This window comes from Triticum aestivum, chromosome 4A (assembly GCF_018294505.1).
Source record: "Triticum aestivum cultivar Chinese Spring chromosome 4A, IWGSC CS RefSeq v2.1, whole genome shotgun sequence".
Taxonomy (NCBI): domain Eukaryota; kingdom Viridiplantae; phylum Streptophyta; class Magnoliopsida; order Poales; family Poaceae; genus Triticum; species Triticum aestivum.
In genome coordinates this window covers 703119928-703136107 of record NC_057803.1, presented here as the reverse complement: position 1 = coordinate 703136107, position 16180 = coordinate 703119928, and positions in this window count along the sequence as shown.

Sequence of the window (16180 nt, the reverse complement as noted above, 5' to 3'; positions counted from 1 at the left end):
ATGATCCGACTATATTAAAAAAGCACGTGATACATCAAGATAGTGACATATCAAGAACACGAGAGAGAGAGAGATACTAAACACATAGCTACTGGTACAAACCCTCAGCCCCGAGGGTGGACCACTCCATCCTCATTGTGGTGGCCGCCGAGATGATGAAGTTGGCCACCGGTGATGATTCCCCCCTCCGGCAGGGTGCTGGAACGGGGTTTAGATTGGATCTTGTGGATACAGAGGCCTTGCAGCGGCGGAACTTCTGATCTAGGGATACCCCCTCGGTTTCTACAATATTTGTGAATTTATAGGGTAAAGAGGGGGAGCGGGAGGCCACCAAGGTGGGCACAACCCACCTGGGCGCGCCTAGGGGGCCCAGACGCACCCTGGTGGGTTGTGCCCCCCTCAGGGCAACCCCAGGTGCTGCTCTAGCCCATCCTGGGTATTCTGGTCCATAAAAATTCTCCAAGGAGTTTCGCGATGTTTGGACTCCGTTTGATATTGATTTTCTGCGATGTAAAAAACAAGCAAAAAAACAGCAACAGGCACTCGGCACTGGGTCAATAGGTTAGTCCAAAAAATGATATAAAGTTGCTATAAAATGATCGTAAAACATCCAAGAATGATAATAAAACAACATGAATACTTCATAAATTATAGTTACGTTGGAGACATATCAGCATCCCCAAGCTTAATTCCTACTCGTCCTCGAGTAGGTAAATGATAAAAGAAATAATTTATGAAGCGTGAATGCTAGCAAAGTGCATAAGTTTGATCAATGATAATTTCAATCACTTTTCCTAGCATCATAACAATAATTTTTTTTCTTATAAAACTTATCATGTTATAGTAGCAACTAATTCACATGTTATTGTTCAAATAATGAATTCTCTTGAAACTCAACAACCTATGTTCTTAGTCACCAAGCAATGGCAATTCAACTTATTCAATATAGTCTAAGTAAGCGCTCCACATATTCAACCATCATATAGTTTGCTATGATTGCTAACACTCACCGCATACACATGAGCAAAACATTTCAACCGGACACATAGAAAGATAGGGGCTTATAATTTCGCCTCCCAATGTATTCACCTTTGGGTGATGTCAACAATAATAACTCATGCTACCCATATCCAACTGGATATATGTGCCTAGATCTTTCCTCACCACATGGTGCTTGCCAAAGGAGAAAAATAAAAAGGAATAGAGAGAAAAACTTTGACTCTTGCACGAAAGTAAATACATCAAAGTAAAAGATAGACCCTTCACAGAGGGAAGTAGAGGTTGCCATGCGCTTATTTGTTTGTATCCTCAACCCCTTAGTGCAAACGAATGTCACGTTATATTGCCCCTTATGATAGCAACCTTTATTATGCAGTCTGTCGCTTTTATTCTTTGCCATGACAAGTTTCTCCAACCCTCAATTTTCTCTTACACTAAATGATCTAACATTTTTAGAAGCAATTTTTACTGCCCTGTTGCACCGATGACAACTTACTTGAAGGATCTTTCTCAATCCTTAGGTAGGTATGGTGGACTCTCAAAACAAGATTTGGGTTTAAGGGTTTTTGGATGCACAAGTAGTATCTCTACTTGGTGCAGAATTTTTGGCTAGCAAAGATAGGAGGCAAGCACCACATGTTGAAGGATTTATGACAATATAACTTCTATGTGAATATGAACAAACATAAATCATTACGTTGTCTTCCTTGTCCAATGTCAACAATTTTGGCATATAATATTTTGATGGGGGCTCACAATCACAAAAGATTTCCGAGATAGTGTATTTGCATGTGAAGGTTCTCTTCCTTATAATAATCATTCGTGAATTTCTTGTATGACCAATATTGTGATTGTCAAGCTTCAAAAGCTTTCATTTTCTAAACCCAATGTGAAGCCACTACTAGGCATGGTATGAACATGTAATTTCAACTTCATGATAATCAATTCGTTCAACAATTTACTCATAGGATATAAGTGAAGCGGGAGAGTAAATGACAAACTACTCCAAAAAGATATAAATGAAGATCATGAGCATAATATTTCTTTCTCTCAAATTAACTTAAGTGAAGCAAGAGAAAATTTATTCAAAAATACTAAAGCACACCATGATCAAAAAGATATAAGTGAAGCACTATAGCAATTCCATAGAAAAGAGCTTCATTGATGGGATGTGAATGCCGCTTACTTAGCCTCCCTAGCATCTATTTGAGGACTCTATTTTATTTAAAAACTTTCAAACGTAAGTATTTTATGAAGACAACATGCAAAACAAAATAAAACGACATTCCAAGCATTGAACAACTCATGCGAAGAAGTAAAAACTTAGGCTCAACCGATACTAACCGATAATTGTTGATGAAGGAAGGTGGGATGCCTATAGGGGCATCCCCAAGCTTAGGTGCATCATACTTCTTGAAATATTATCTTGGGTTGCCTTGGGCATCCCCAGTCTTGAGCTTTTGTGTCTCCTTAATTCTACTCATATCACGGTTTTCCTAAATCTCAAAAGCTTCATCCACACAAAACTCAACAAGAACTCGTGAGATAAGTTAGTATAAACCAATGCAAAAACCTTATCATTCTGTACTGTAGCAAACCACAAAAAATATTATTAAACATTGCATACTAAATGCTTCTGCATATTTAATACTCCTATGCTCAAATAGAGTCATTAAACAAGAGAACATATGCAAACAATGCAAACCTAACAGCAATCTGCCAAAATAGTACAGTCTGTAAAGAATACAAGATTTATTATACTTCCGTAACTCCAAAAATTACGAAACAAACTACACACTGTAGAAAATTTATCAGAGCTTAATTTTCAGAAAGTTTAAACATTTTATCATATTTTGACTTTTCTATGGAATTTTTGCAACAGTGGCAAACTTTCTGTTTTCAAACAGCAACAAGTATACTTGCAAAATAAGCATCGCAAAGGCTATCATTGCCAGTTTTATTGAAATAAAAGATGCAAAACATTATTATAAATAAAAGCAAGAAAATCCTAACAAAATAAATTTACACTCCATGTAAAACTCATATCATGTGATGAATGCAAACATAGCTCCAAGTGAGGTTACCGATTAATGTTGGAGACGGAAGAGGGGATGCCTTCCGGGGAATCCCCTAGCTTAGTTTCTTGGATCTCCCTTGAATATTACCTTGGGATTCCTTGGGCATCCCCATTCTTAGGGTCTTGTCACTCCTTATTCTCCTCATATCGACATCTCACCCAAAACTGAAAACTTCAATCACCCATATCGAGATAGGTTAGTATGATAAAGAGCAAACCATTTGACTTTTGTTACTGTCAAAGACAAGATTCATAATTGTTTCCACAAAATTCCTACTATATCATATCATTTTCACAATTTATATCGAGCAATATAAGCCATAGAAACAAGGAACCAAGCAAACTATACATTGAAAACAGAATCTGTCAAAAATAGAACAGTCTGTAGTAATATGTACTCAAACTATACTTCTGCTACTTCAAAAATTATAAAACAAATCGTAACACGTGAGAAATTTTTATATTAATCTTCTGAAAAAAGAATCAACTCAAAAGCACTCTTCTGTTAAAAAATAGTTATTTTCGTGAGATCAAAAGTTTCTGTTTTTCAGCAAGATCAAATCAACTATCACCCGACATGATCCCAAAGGCTTTACTTGGCACTTTATTGAAACGAAAGAAATAAAACATGATTACTACAGTATCCTAATCATGTGAACACACAAAAACACTAGGTAAAAGTGTTGGGTTGTTTCCCAACAAGCGCTTTTCTTTAATGCCTTTTAGCTAGGGATGATGATTTTAATGATGCTCGCATAAAAGATAAGAATTGAAACACAAAGAGAGCATCATGAAGCATATGACTAGCACATTTAAGTCTAACCCACTTCCTATGCATAGAGATTTTCTGAGCAAACAACTTATGAGAACAAGAATCAACTAGCACAGGAAGGCAAAACAAGCACAACTTAAAGATTTTCAACACAAAGAGAGCAAACTTGATATTATTCAGATATGTAAAAGCATATATTCATCTCTCATAATAATTTTCAGTAGAATCTTGAAGAAATTTCCCAATATAATCATCACATAAAGCATTGTTTTCATGACACATAAGCATAGCAATTTTCTTACTCTCAACATAATCAAATTTATTCTCATGAATAGTGGTGTCAGGACCCCGACTCAATGCCACATAGATCTAGCATGTAACACTTCATATCACTTTGCGGCCTCACGCACGGTATTCCCACGGGTGTCGCCTTACCTTTACCCGGGACCGTTTGCGCCTTTTGGCACACGTATATGACAGTGTCGCTAGCATCCATATGATAAGGAGCCCGGGCTGACATGGCTAGTCGTAAACCCAAAGTGGCACAAACTTACAGGGACAGGCATCCATGACCCAGCATCGAACGTGTCGGTCATCAGCGAGTGAATCCAGGCTGTAGCACTAGGCTAGCAGGACTCCGGTGAACCGGGCTGTAGCGGGCTAACAGGACTCCGGTATTCATCGCGTGACATTTCCCCGAAGGGACAGACACAGGAACGAAGAAGGACACATGCCGGCCAGCCTAAGTGTTCCGGAGCAGTAGCAAGCTACCATGGCTCGGTGGAAACACTAGGAGACATTTCCCGGTAAGAGAGGCTACTAAAGATAAACAACTAGATGGTCAGATCCCACACATACCAAGCATTTCAATAACATACACACAATATGCTCGATATGTGCAAATACAACATGGCATCACAACATGACTCTACGACTCAAATAATTTATTCAATAGGCTCCGAGGAGCGAGATATTACAAACATGGGTCTCATGACCCAACAATCAGAGCATACAAGTCAAAACACAAGCGGAAGCTATCATGTCTGAGTACAGACATCTATAAATGAAAAAGGCTGAGAAGCCTGACTATATATCAGATCCTGCCGAGGGCACAAGATCGTAGCTGAGGTAACAAGCTAAACGTCGAAGTCCACGCGAAACTACTAGTGAGACCGAAGTCTCTCTGCAAAACATAAAATAGGCAAACGTGAGTACAAATGTACCCAGCAAGACTTACATCAGATCTATCTACATATGCATCATTATCAACAAGGGGGTGGAGGGGTTTGACTGCAGCAAGCCAGCTTTGACTCGGTGGCTATCCTGAACTACGACTGCGAGTAACTCTTTTGAGGTGGCGCACACGAGTCCACATATTCACCATATCAATACACCACTATGGATCCGCTCCCGTCTCCCTACGAGAACGCCATCCATAGCACTCACGCTTATCTTGCGCGTTTTAGAGTATCCACTTTCACTTGTCTATGAACTGATATAAGCAACCCAGAGGTCCTTTTCCGTGGACACGGCTATTCGAATAGATTAGGTTAACCCTGCAGGGGTGTACTTCTTCACACACGCTCTCACCACTTACCGCCGTTTACACGACATGTACTCGGCAACCTTCAAGCGGAAGCCCAACGTGGGTGTCGGCCACGGCCTGCCTAAACACTCAAGTCTCTAGTCCAGGTTTATCGCCTATTCGGGTTCCATCCATGAGGAGATCCGGCCGGAGTTTCGCTCACAGCCCCAAACGATGTGAACAGGGTTCCGTGACACCAAACGGGCGCCCGGTTTACCCGGCCACGTGCCTACCGCATCACAGCCCACCCCTACGGTCAGCGCTGTCCACGGCCTCCAGCATACTACAAACACCAGAAACTACTTGCAACTCCTGGACAGAGGACAAGGGTGATTAAGAAGCCGAGAGGGTCCATTGGTTTCGGGCCCAATGCGTGGTAGTAGCTGAATCATGGATCACAAACACAGAACTCAGTTCCTGAGGACGGCTGCAATGAGACAACCCACCATGTACTCCTACATGGCCTCTCACCGCTACCTTTACCAAATCGTGTTCACACACTTAGCTCACACACAGTAGGACATGTTCACACGCCTCTGATTCATCCCCGATGAATCAGACCTGACTCAACTCTAAGCAGTAGCAGGCATGACAAACAAACATGAATGAGTAGGCACAACAGGGCTCAAACAACTCCTACTCATGCTAGTGGGTTTCATCTATTTACTGTGGCAATGACAGGTCATGCAAAGGATAAAGGGGTTCAGCTACCGCAGCAAGTAACAGATGAATCGTTGTTGTCCTAATGCAGTAAAAGAGAGCAGGAGCGAGAGAGTAGGATTGTATCGGAATGAACAAGGGGGTTTTGCTTGCCTGGCACTTCTGAAGATAACATTGAGTCTTCATCAGTGTCAACGATCACATCATCGGTATCACGTCTATCGAGAGGGGACAAATACCGGCAACACAGAAGGGAACACAATCAATGCAATGCACAATATGATGCATGATCATGACATGGCAAAATGAATGTGTGTTGGGCTAATGCAACTAAAACCAGATTAAATGGAGTTGGTTTGAATCCAAGATTCAAATTCAAACTCCATATGTGGATATTTAAATGCCCTTTATATGATTTGTGCTAAACAGCAGCTATAAGTTGTTCTAACATGCATGAAAATGGTACAGATGGATTCCTTGAATTTTTCTGATAATTTTTCATATATAAATTATTTAATTTGGAGTTACGGTTAATTTTCTATGATTTATAGAAGTTTATATAATTTTCTGGAATTTCCTGAATTATAAAAAATCCAGAAAATGGTTTATTGCGTCAGCCCCACGTCACAGTGACGTCAGCAGGGTCAACGGGCTGGTCCAGGTCAAACCTGACGTGTGGGGGCCACACGTCAGTGACACAGGAGCTAATCCCGGTCAAACCCAGCGCTGACTGGGGTTTGACCAGGGGTGGGGCCCGCTGTCAGTGGCCTAGGGGGTTAGTTAGTGGGGTCATTAGCGCTAATGACGACGCCACGTCAGATGCGCCGGCGATGAGTCGCCGGTGACCACAGAACACGGCGGGGCACGCCGGACTTGCGCTAGAGGCGTCAGTTTGGCGCGCTGAGGGCACCAGGGGATGGCCCTTGCTCCCGCGCATCCAGAGGACCGAGTGGGAGGTCGTGGGGTCGACGGAGCTCGTCGGAACGGAGCTCGCGGCGGCGGCCGGAGTTCGGGCGAGACGCGAGCGAGAGCTAGGGGGCACGGGAAGGCGAGCTGGGGCGTGCTACGAGCTTGTGGAGACGGTCTGAGCACGATGGTGCACTCAGGTGGGAGCTCCAGTGGCTCTGGCCACGATGGCGACGAGGCACGGCGGCGGCGAGCTTCGGCCGTGGTGGAAGAAGGGGGCTAGGGGACGAAGTCAGGTGCGGGGATTGAGGGGAAGAGAAGAGGAACTCACGGGGAGTCGGACGAGACGCTAAGTGGGCTCGGGGACGTCCTGTCGGCGGCGAATCGAACGGCGGCGAGTTCCGGTGGCCGAGGAGGGGAACGGCGACGTGGGCGGCGATGCAGGGCTCCCGGCGTCACGTGAGTTGGTGGAGACGAAGAAGAAAGTGCGGCGGTTCTTCTGGAGGCATCGGCGAGGCGAGGGGTGGCCGGTGGCCGCGGCGAACAGCGTCGGAGGCGACGGCTGCGCTCGGCACGAGAGGGAGAGAGAAACAGAGGAGGATAGGGACGGAGGGAAAGAGCGAGGAGAGTGAGAGAGGGAGCCAGGGGCTGCGTGGCGTCGCGGGAGGCGACCAGGGGAGGAGGAGGCAGCCAGGCAGGGAGGAGGTGGCCGGGGCGCGTGGCCGCGCGCGCCGGGCGCGTGCCCGTCCTCCTGGCAGAGGAGGAAGGCGACAGGGGAGGGAGGCGGCGGTGGGCTGGGCCAGCGGGAGGAGCTGGCCAGCTGGGCCGGCTACAGGTAAGTGGCCCAGGTAGTCTCTCTCTCTCTCTTTTTATTTCCGTTTTTATTCTGTTTTTGTTTTATTTAAATTATTTTGCCACTGTTTTGAATTTTAAAAATAATTCAAACAATGCCAAAAACTCCTCTGAATATTTTATAATGCTAGATGGACTTTTCCAAAAGCTTATAAAATATTTCAGGGGTATTTAAATTATATTCTAATTATATGAATATAATTCAAATTCAAATAGCTAAAGATTAAATTCAAAGTCCCAAGAATAAATCCTCTAAAATGTTCAATATTTTGGTTGGGACCAGAACCCTTACCAAAAATTATCAAACATTTAAGAGGAGCACTTTGGAGCAATGAATGAGATTTTTGGGGTTTTTGCCCTTCTTTTATCTAGGGTTTTGAGGCTTTCAAAATTCCTCAATTCAAGTTTCAAAAATATAGACATGATGCACACATGAAGCTAGCCTAGAGCACTACCAGCAGCTAGGGATGTGACAACTCACCCCCACTAAACAAAAATCTCGTCCCGAGATTCAAGCGTAGGGTAGGGTGAAGGGGAAACGCAAACTAGTATAATCTTCATGATCCAGGGTGCACTTCAAATGAACGTTGTTTCGATCACCTTCATTGTCTCGAAGTCTTGCTCTGAGAAATCCTGCCAACATGACATGGAGAGAAGAAGGAGACTCTAGAAGGGTCGATCTTCTCGAAGATCGAACAACTCAGGATTAACTCACGGAATGAGACATAGCAACATCTCTCGAGCTGAGGGACGAAGCACACATCCATAAGGATGGAGTGAGGCAGATGACGGAGGTTCACTAGGTAGACAATAATTACACACCTAAGAAGGTGGTGAACGGTTGTCAACGTAGCGAGGAGTTGAGTTGCCATGATACCATAACGATACACCTTAGGGAAGGTGACTCGTAGAGATATCCCCTTAAGTGGCAAAAAGAATTACCTTTGATTCAGAGATCATTGAAACTCTTTAAACCAGCCTAAGGCAATTCTCGAGCGATCGTTTGGAGGGGGTCGGTAGAATGGCATACTCGGACTTGGATGATGTGGATTACCTTGTTGAAGACAACGTAATGGATGAATTTTGCTTATCACCGGAAATGGAAGAGACCCATGGTAGAATGGCACATTGGCGGTGCAAGCTGGGAACAAAATGCAAATGCTGGGAATGATTCTGGTAACTGGGGAAGAACCCAACAATAGAGAGTGAATTCACTGTTGGAGTGGTTATAGCATAACCGAGGAAATCTGGGGCAATCCCAGCTAGTGCCGATGATAAGACGTAGCGCTTGTGCGTGCTCTCAAGAACTTGAGCATTTCCACAATCATCAAGGTTTTACCAACATCCGTGTCAAGGATCCTGGCAACACAACATACTACCATGATGAATAGCGATGGACGATGCAGATGCGAAGGAGGATAACACCTTCTCAGATTACACCTTAGCGAAGCCAAGGAACAAAATCTGGATGATCGACCGAGAGACATTTAGCACTCCGCTTCTAATGTTCTCCTTGATGTGCTAGTGTAACCCATTCATAGAAATGGTCTGGTATCTAGAACATCAAGTAAAGGTCGGACTTCGGAAAGACAAAAAATCATAAGGCACAACTAGGGAGTAAATCCTACGAAATCCCTATGGGGGGGGGTGGCCAACTTCCTCAATCAAGATATTATAATAACAGGTCTTCCGGCTGGATGTGTTGGCCACGACATCCACTTTACCGGTTATCGAGGGACCAATATTATAGTTTTTGGGAAATGTTCCAATCATTATATCTGCCTGAGATTCAGATCTGGTTGGTGTCAGGATATTCCAGACTCATCGAGTCTAGGAAAAAAAATGAAAGTTGCAACACAAATCGACGAGATGACGTTGCGGGATTCTCGGGAGATGAACTACGATAGCAAGCTCCAAAACATGAGCTAGTTCTGCTACAACATGTGAACACGATGTCCAAGACAAGCATGACCACAAAGTAGTCTTATAATAAAACACTACCGAGTTCAGGAGGGGAACCATCATCGAGGATATCGAAGTCTTGTACAAATCCGTCTGGTACCTTCGGGACTAGCACTTAGAACCTATTAACCTTGAACAAATCAATCAGTGGCTTGGTGTGCTAGGGACCCATATAGAATGGAGGTTGCAAGTCTCCGAACCACAGAATACTTCGCACGTATGCATGACTGATTTGGGATGATTCCAAAGGAAACAACATTGACTTTCTCGAATCCACGGCGGCAACTTGCATCAAATGCACATGGACTGGAGGAAGTCACTTTTTACATCCGAACATATGCTTCATGAACTAGCATGAAGAAATGCTTTCAAAAGTTTCCAACACTAGCTTAATGTTCAACAAATCATGGAGGGAATAAGGATGTTGTCAATGGGCTCAACAACAATTCATCTGGGTTTCCTTTTAAAAGGAATTCCATAGTTAAGTGAACAAGTGATAGCATTGGTCAGACCCAAAGATATAATGGTGTATGCTCGAGGGATCAACCACGAATAAGACAACATTACGAGCATCGTTGGTACTGATTTGATTTGACGATAGCCCACACTCAAATCAAAGGATTGATAAGACAATAGGTCCAGCAACTGATCACAAGGACCAATCGATGAAGATATCATCTTTCTTCAACACACACTACACAAGAATATCCCTTTGGAACGAACTAAGTCAGGCAAGCTTTTATCTTCCAACTCTCCAAGTTGTTGTCTAGCTTAACCAACTAGCTCAGGGATATCTAACACCGATTCTTGGAGAGAAGGTGGTTCACAAGAAACCAACTTGATCACGAACTCAACATAGCGGTCAGGTGACAACCCGGTAACACCTCCAGAAGATATTTGGAAAGTCACGAACCACCGGTATGTTACTAAGCTCGAGAACAATCTTGCTTTTGAGGGCAAGACGATATGATCAAATGAGTGAGGACTTGACAAGATCCTAACTCATCAATCGAAGGGTGCACCGAAATAAGGACTAGGTAGCACGATCAGTCTTAGAAGGATGATTCGAAAACCAACATACTAAGAATGAAATTATTATCCTTTAACTACCAAGCAACAGAGTTGCTAGCAGTATTGATTTCACACATCACAATTCATTTGTCGGTATTCCGGTTGCATCAACACGAGGGCCGAGGAATGAACAGTGATGGCAAGAAGTGTCACTGTACCAAGAGTTCATGGGATGGTGTGCAATTCCTATAACAATCTCGATATAAAATATGTAATACTCCAAGGTAGAGCAGAACCAAAAGCTGGATTGGCATTTGATCTGCGGAATACAACTACTTTGACCCAATCCTAGATATGGAAGAGGTACTGGAGTTTGTTTCTCCTAGTCATTCCGGAATAGAATGGCTTGACAGACCACAAGAGTCATAGGCATCGATGAACGAACGCACGCATACTCTTGACTATCAATTGATAGACGAGGGTCAGAATGCAACTAAAGAGAACAACTCAAAGGAACATATAACTTTCTGAGTTGTGGATGCATAGATTAGTATGTCGAACCAAGTTCAACATATTTCTTCCGGATAACCCATGCAGAAAGGTAGAACTGGCAGAGTCACGATTTATGAATGGAGAACTCCTCAAGAGTACTCTAATTGTGATTTTTTTTGATCCAATAAACATCTGCCATAAGTAGTTCATGGTATTTGGAAGAAGAAGATACCACGGACTTCAAGGACTATCGCAAAGGTTACTAATATCCTAAAGGCACTAGCAATTACTATCAACATGAAGTAGGTAGAGTGAATCTCGGGTTCAGAACCCAGGAGTAGAATACCTACTACTAAGTAGCATCACGGGATGCTTCCGAGAATAAAGGCCAGAATCTTCACACTAGGACACAAATCATGGCTAGACCACTAGATGATCCCCTAAGCACTTAGGGTCATAATAATAATTCCAACATATATGTCGAGGCAATAATTACCTCAACACACCGATTAGTGTGGTTAATCTGGCCCATGGGAACATCGGAAACAGAAGGAAGGGATTTGCAAATGCATCGGACTATTTAGAAACCTGGGATGACTCGGACAGCATAACGGCTATAATTGCTCAAAAAGATTTGAGACAATCACAAAAATGGTGGCATAACCACTCAGAAGCACAATATCAAGGTTCCGAGATCAACAATTAACATACGGAAGTAGTAGGAACTGAACTGAGACTTAAATCCAACAATCTTATAAGTCTACTGATTAGTAACACGTGATCCTAATAGAAAGAAGAGATAGCCTAGTTCTTAATCCCCGCAGGAAAGATAAGATGACTCAGATCAGAAGGGCATGAGGTATAAGGAGTAAAAAGAGCCTTACGTTCCATCCCACAATCAATTCCCTTATATAACTAAAGAATTTCTAGACTCAACTTCGACCAGTTTGGCTTGGTAATCCTACAGGCAGTCAAGCTCTGATACCAACGCTGTCAGGACCCCGACTCAATGCCACATCGATCTAGCATGTAACACCTCATATCACTTTGCGGCCTCACGCACGGTATTCCCACGGGTGTCGCCTTACCTTTGCCCGGGACCGTTTGCGCCTTTTGGCACACGTATATGACAGTGTCGCTAGCATCCATATGATAAGGAGCCCGGGCTGACATGGCTAGTCGTAAACCCAAAGTGGCACAGACTTACAGGGACAGGCATCCATGACCCAGCATCGAACGTGTCGGTCATCAGCGAGTGAATCCAGGCTGTAGCACTGGGCTAGCAGGACTCCGGTGAACCGGGCTGTAGCGGGCTAACAGGACTCCGGTATTCATCGCGTGACATTTCCCCGAAGGGACAGACACAGGAACGAAGAAGGACACATGCCGGCCAGCCTAAGTGTTCCGGAGCAGTAGCAAGCTACCATGGCTCGGTGGAAACACTAGGAGACATTTCCCCGTAAGAGAGGCTACTAAAGATAAACAACTAGATGGTCAGATCCCACACATACCAAGCATTTCAATAACATACACACAATATGCTCGATATGTGCAAATACAACATGGCATCACAACATGACTCTACGACTCAAGTAATTTATTCAATAGGCTCCGAGGAGCGAGATATTACAAACATGGGTCTCATGACCCAACAATCAGAGCATACAAGTCAAAGCACAAGCGGAAGCTATCATGTCTGAGTACAGACATCTATAAATGAAAAAGGCTGAGAAGCCTGACTATCTATCAGATCCTGCCGAGGGCACAAGATCGTAGCTGAGGTAACAAGCTAAACGTCGAAGTCCACGCGGAAACTACTAGTGAGACTGAAGTCTCTCTGCAAAAACATAAAATAGGCAAACGTGAGTACAAATGTACCCAGCAAGACTTACATCAGAACTATCTACATATGCATCATTATCAACAAGGGGTGGTGGGGTTTGACTGCAGCAAGCCAGCTTTGACTCGGTGGCTATCCTGAACTACGACTGCGAGTAACTCTTTTGAGGTGGCGCACACGAGTCCACATATTCACCATATCAATACACCACTATGGATCCGCTCCCGTCTCCCTACGAGAACGCCATCCATAGCACTCACGCTTATCTTGCGTATTTTAGAGTATCCACTTTCACTTGTCTATGAACTGATATAAGCAACCCAGAAGTCCTTTTCCGCGGACACGGCTATTCGAATAGATTAGGTTAACCCTGCAGGGGTGTACTTCTTCACACACGCTCTCACCACTTACCGCCGTTTACACGACATGTACTCGGCAACCTTCAAGCGGAAGCCCAACGTGGGTGTCGGCCACGGCCTGCCTAAACACTCAAGTCTCTAGTCCAGGTTTATCGCCTATTCGGGTTCCATCCATGAGGAGATCCGGCCGGAGTTTCGCTCACAGCCCCAAACGATGTGAACAGGGTTCCGTGACACCAAACGGGCGCCCGGTTTACCCGGCCACGTGCCTACCGCATCACAGCCCACCCCTACGGTCAGCGCTGTCCACGGCCTCCAGCATACTACAAACACCAGAAACTACTTGCAACTCCTGGACAGAGGACAAGGGTGATTAAGAAGCCGAGAGGGTCCATTGGTTTCGGGCCCAATGCGTGGTAGTAGCTGAATCATGGATCACAAACACAGAACTCAGTTCCTGAGGACGGCTGCAATGAGACAACCCACCATGTACTCCTACATGGCCTCTCACCGCTACCTTTACCAAATCGTGTTCACACACTTAGCTCACACACAGTAGGACAGGTTCACACGCCTCTGATTCATCCCCGATGAATCAGACCTGACTCAACTCTAAGCAATAGCAGGCATGACAAACAAACATGAATGAGTAGGCACATCAGGGCTCAAACAACTCCTACTCATGCTAGTGGGTTTCATCTATTTACTGTGGCAATGACAGGTCATGCAAAGGATAAAGGGGTTCAGCTACCGCAGCAAGTAACAGATGAATCGTTGTTGTCCTAATGCAGTAAAAGAGAGCAGGAGCGAGAGAGTAGGATTGTATCGGAATGAACAAGGGGGTTTTGCTTGCCTGGCACTTCTGAAGATAACATTGAGTCTTCATCAGTGTCAACGATCACATCATCGGTATCACGTCTATCGAGAGGGGACAAATACCGGCAACACAGAAGGGAACACAATCAATGCAATGCACAATATGATGCATGATCATGACATGGCAAAATGAATGTGTGTTGGGCTAATGCAACTAAAACCAGATTAAATGGAGTTGGTTTGAATCCAAGATTCAAATTCAAACTCCATATGTGGATATTTAAATGCCCTTTATATGATTTGTGCTAAACAGCAGCTATAAGTTGTTCTAACATGCATGAAAATGGTACAGATGGATTCCTTGAATTTTTCTGATAATTTTTCATATATAAATTATTTAATTTGGAGTTACGGTTAATTTTCTATGATTTATAGAAGTTTATATAATTTTCTGGAATTTCCTGAATTATAAAAAATCCAGAAAATGGTTTATTGCGTCAGCCCCACGTCACAGTGACGTCAGCAGGGTCAACGGGCTGGTCCAGGTCAAACCTGACGTGTGGGGGCCACACGTCAGTGACACAGGAGCTAATCCCGGTCAAACCCAGCGCTGACTGGGGTTTGACCAGGGGTGGGGCCCGCTGTCAGTGGCCTAGGGGGTTAGTTAGTGGGGTCATTAGCGCTAATGACGACGCCACGTCAGATGCGCCGGCGATGAGTCGCCGGTGACCACAGAACACGGCGGGGCACGCCGGACTTGCGCTAGAGGCGTCAGTTTGGCGCGCTGAGGGCACCAGGGGATGGCCCTTGCTCCCGCGCATCCAGAGGACCGAGTGGGAGGTCGTGGGGTCGACGGAGCTCGTCGGAACGGAGCTCGCGGCGGCGGCCGGAGTTCGGGCGAGACGCGAGCGAGAGCTAGGGGGCACGGGAAGGCGAGCTGGGGCGTGCTACGAGCTTGTGGAGACGGTCTGAGCACGATGGTGCACTCAGGTGGGAGCTCCAGTGGCTCTGGCCACGATGGCGACGAGGCACGGCGGCGGCGAGCTTCGGCCGTGGTGGAAGAAGGGGGCTAGGGGACGAAGTCAGGTGCGGGGATTGAGGGGAAGAGAAGAGGAACTCACGGGGAGTCGGACGAGACGCTAAGTGGGCTCGGGGACGTCCTGTCGGCGGCGAATCGAACGGCGGCGAGTTCCGGTGGCCGAGGAGGGGAACGGCGACGTGGGCGGCGATGCAGGGCTCCCGGCGTCACGTGAGTTGGTGGAGACGAAGAAGAAAGTGCGGCGGTTCTTCTGGAGGCATCGGCGAGGCGAGGGGTGGCCGGTGGCCGCGGCGAACAGCGTCGGAGGCGACGGCTGCGCTCGGCACGAGAGGGAGAGAGAAACAGAGGAGGATAGGGACGGAGGGAAAGAGCGAGGAGAGTGAGAGAGGGAGCCAGGGGCTGCGTGGCGTCGCGGGAGGCGACCAGGGGAGGAGGAGGCAGCCAGGCAGGGAGGAGGTGGCCGGGGCGCGTGGCCGCGCGCGCCGGGCGCGTGCCCGTCCTCCTGGCAGAGGAGGAAGGCGACAGGGGAGGGAGGCGGCGGTGGGCTGGGCCAGCGGGAGGAGCTGGCCAGCTGGGCCGGCTACAGGTAAGTGGCCCAGGTAGTCTCTCTCTCTCTCTTTTTATTTCCGTTTTTATTCTGTTTTTGTTTTATTTAAATTATTTTGCCACTGTTTTGAATTTTAAAAATAATTCAAACAATGCCAAAAACTCCTCTGAATATTTTATAATGCTAGATGGACTTTTCCAAAAGCTTATAAAATATTTCAGGGGTATTTGAAATTATATTCTAATTATATGAATATAATTCAA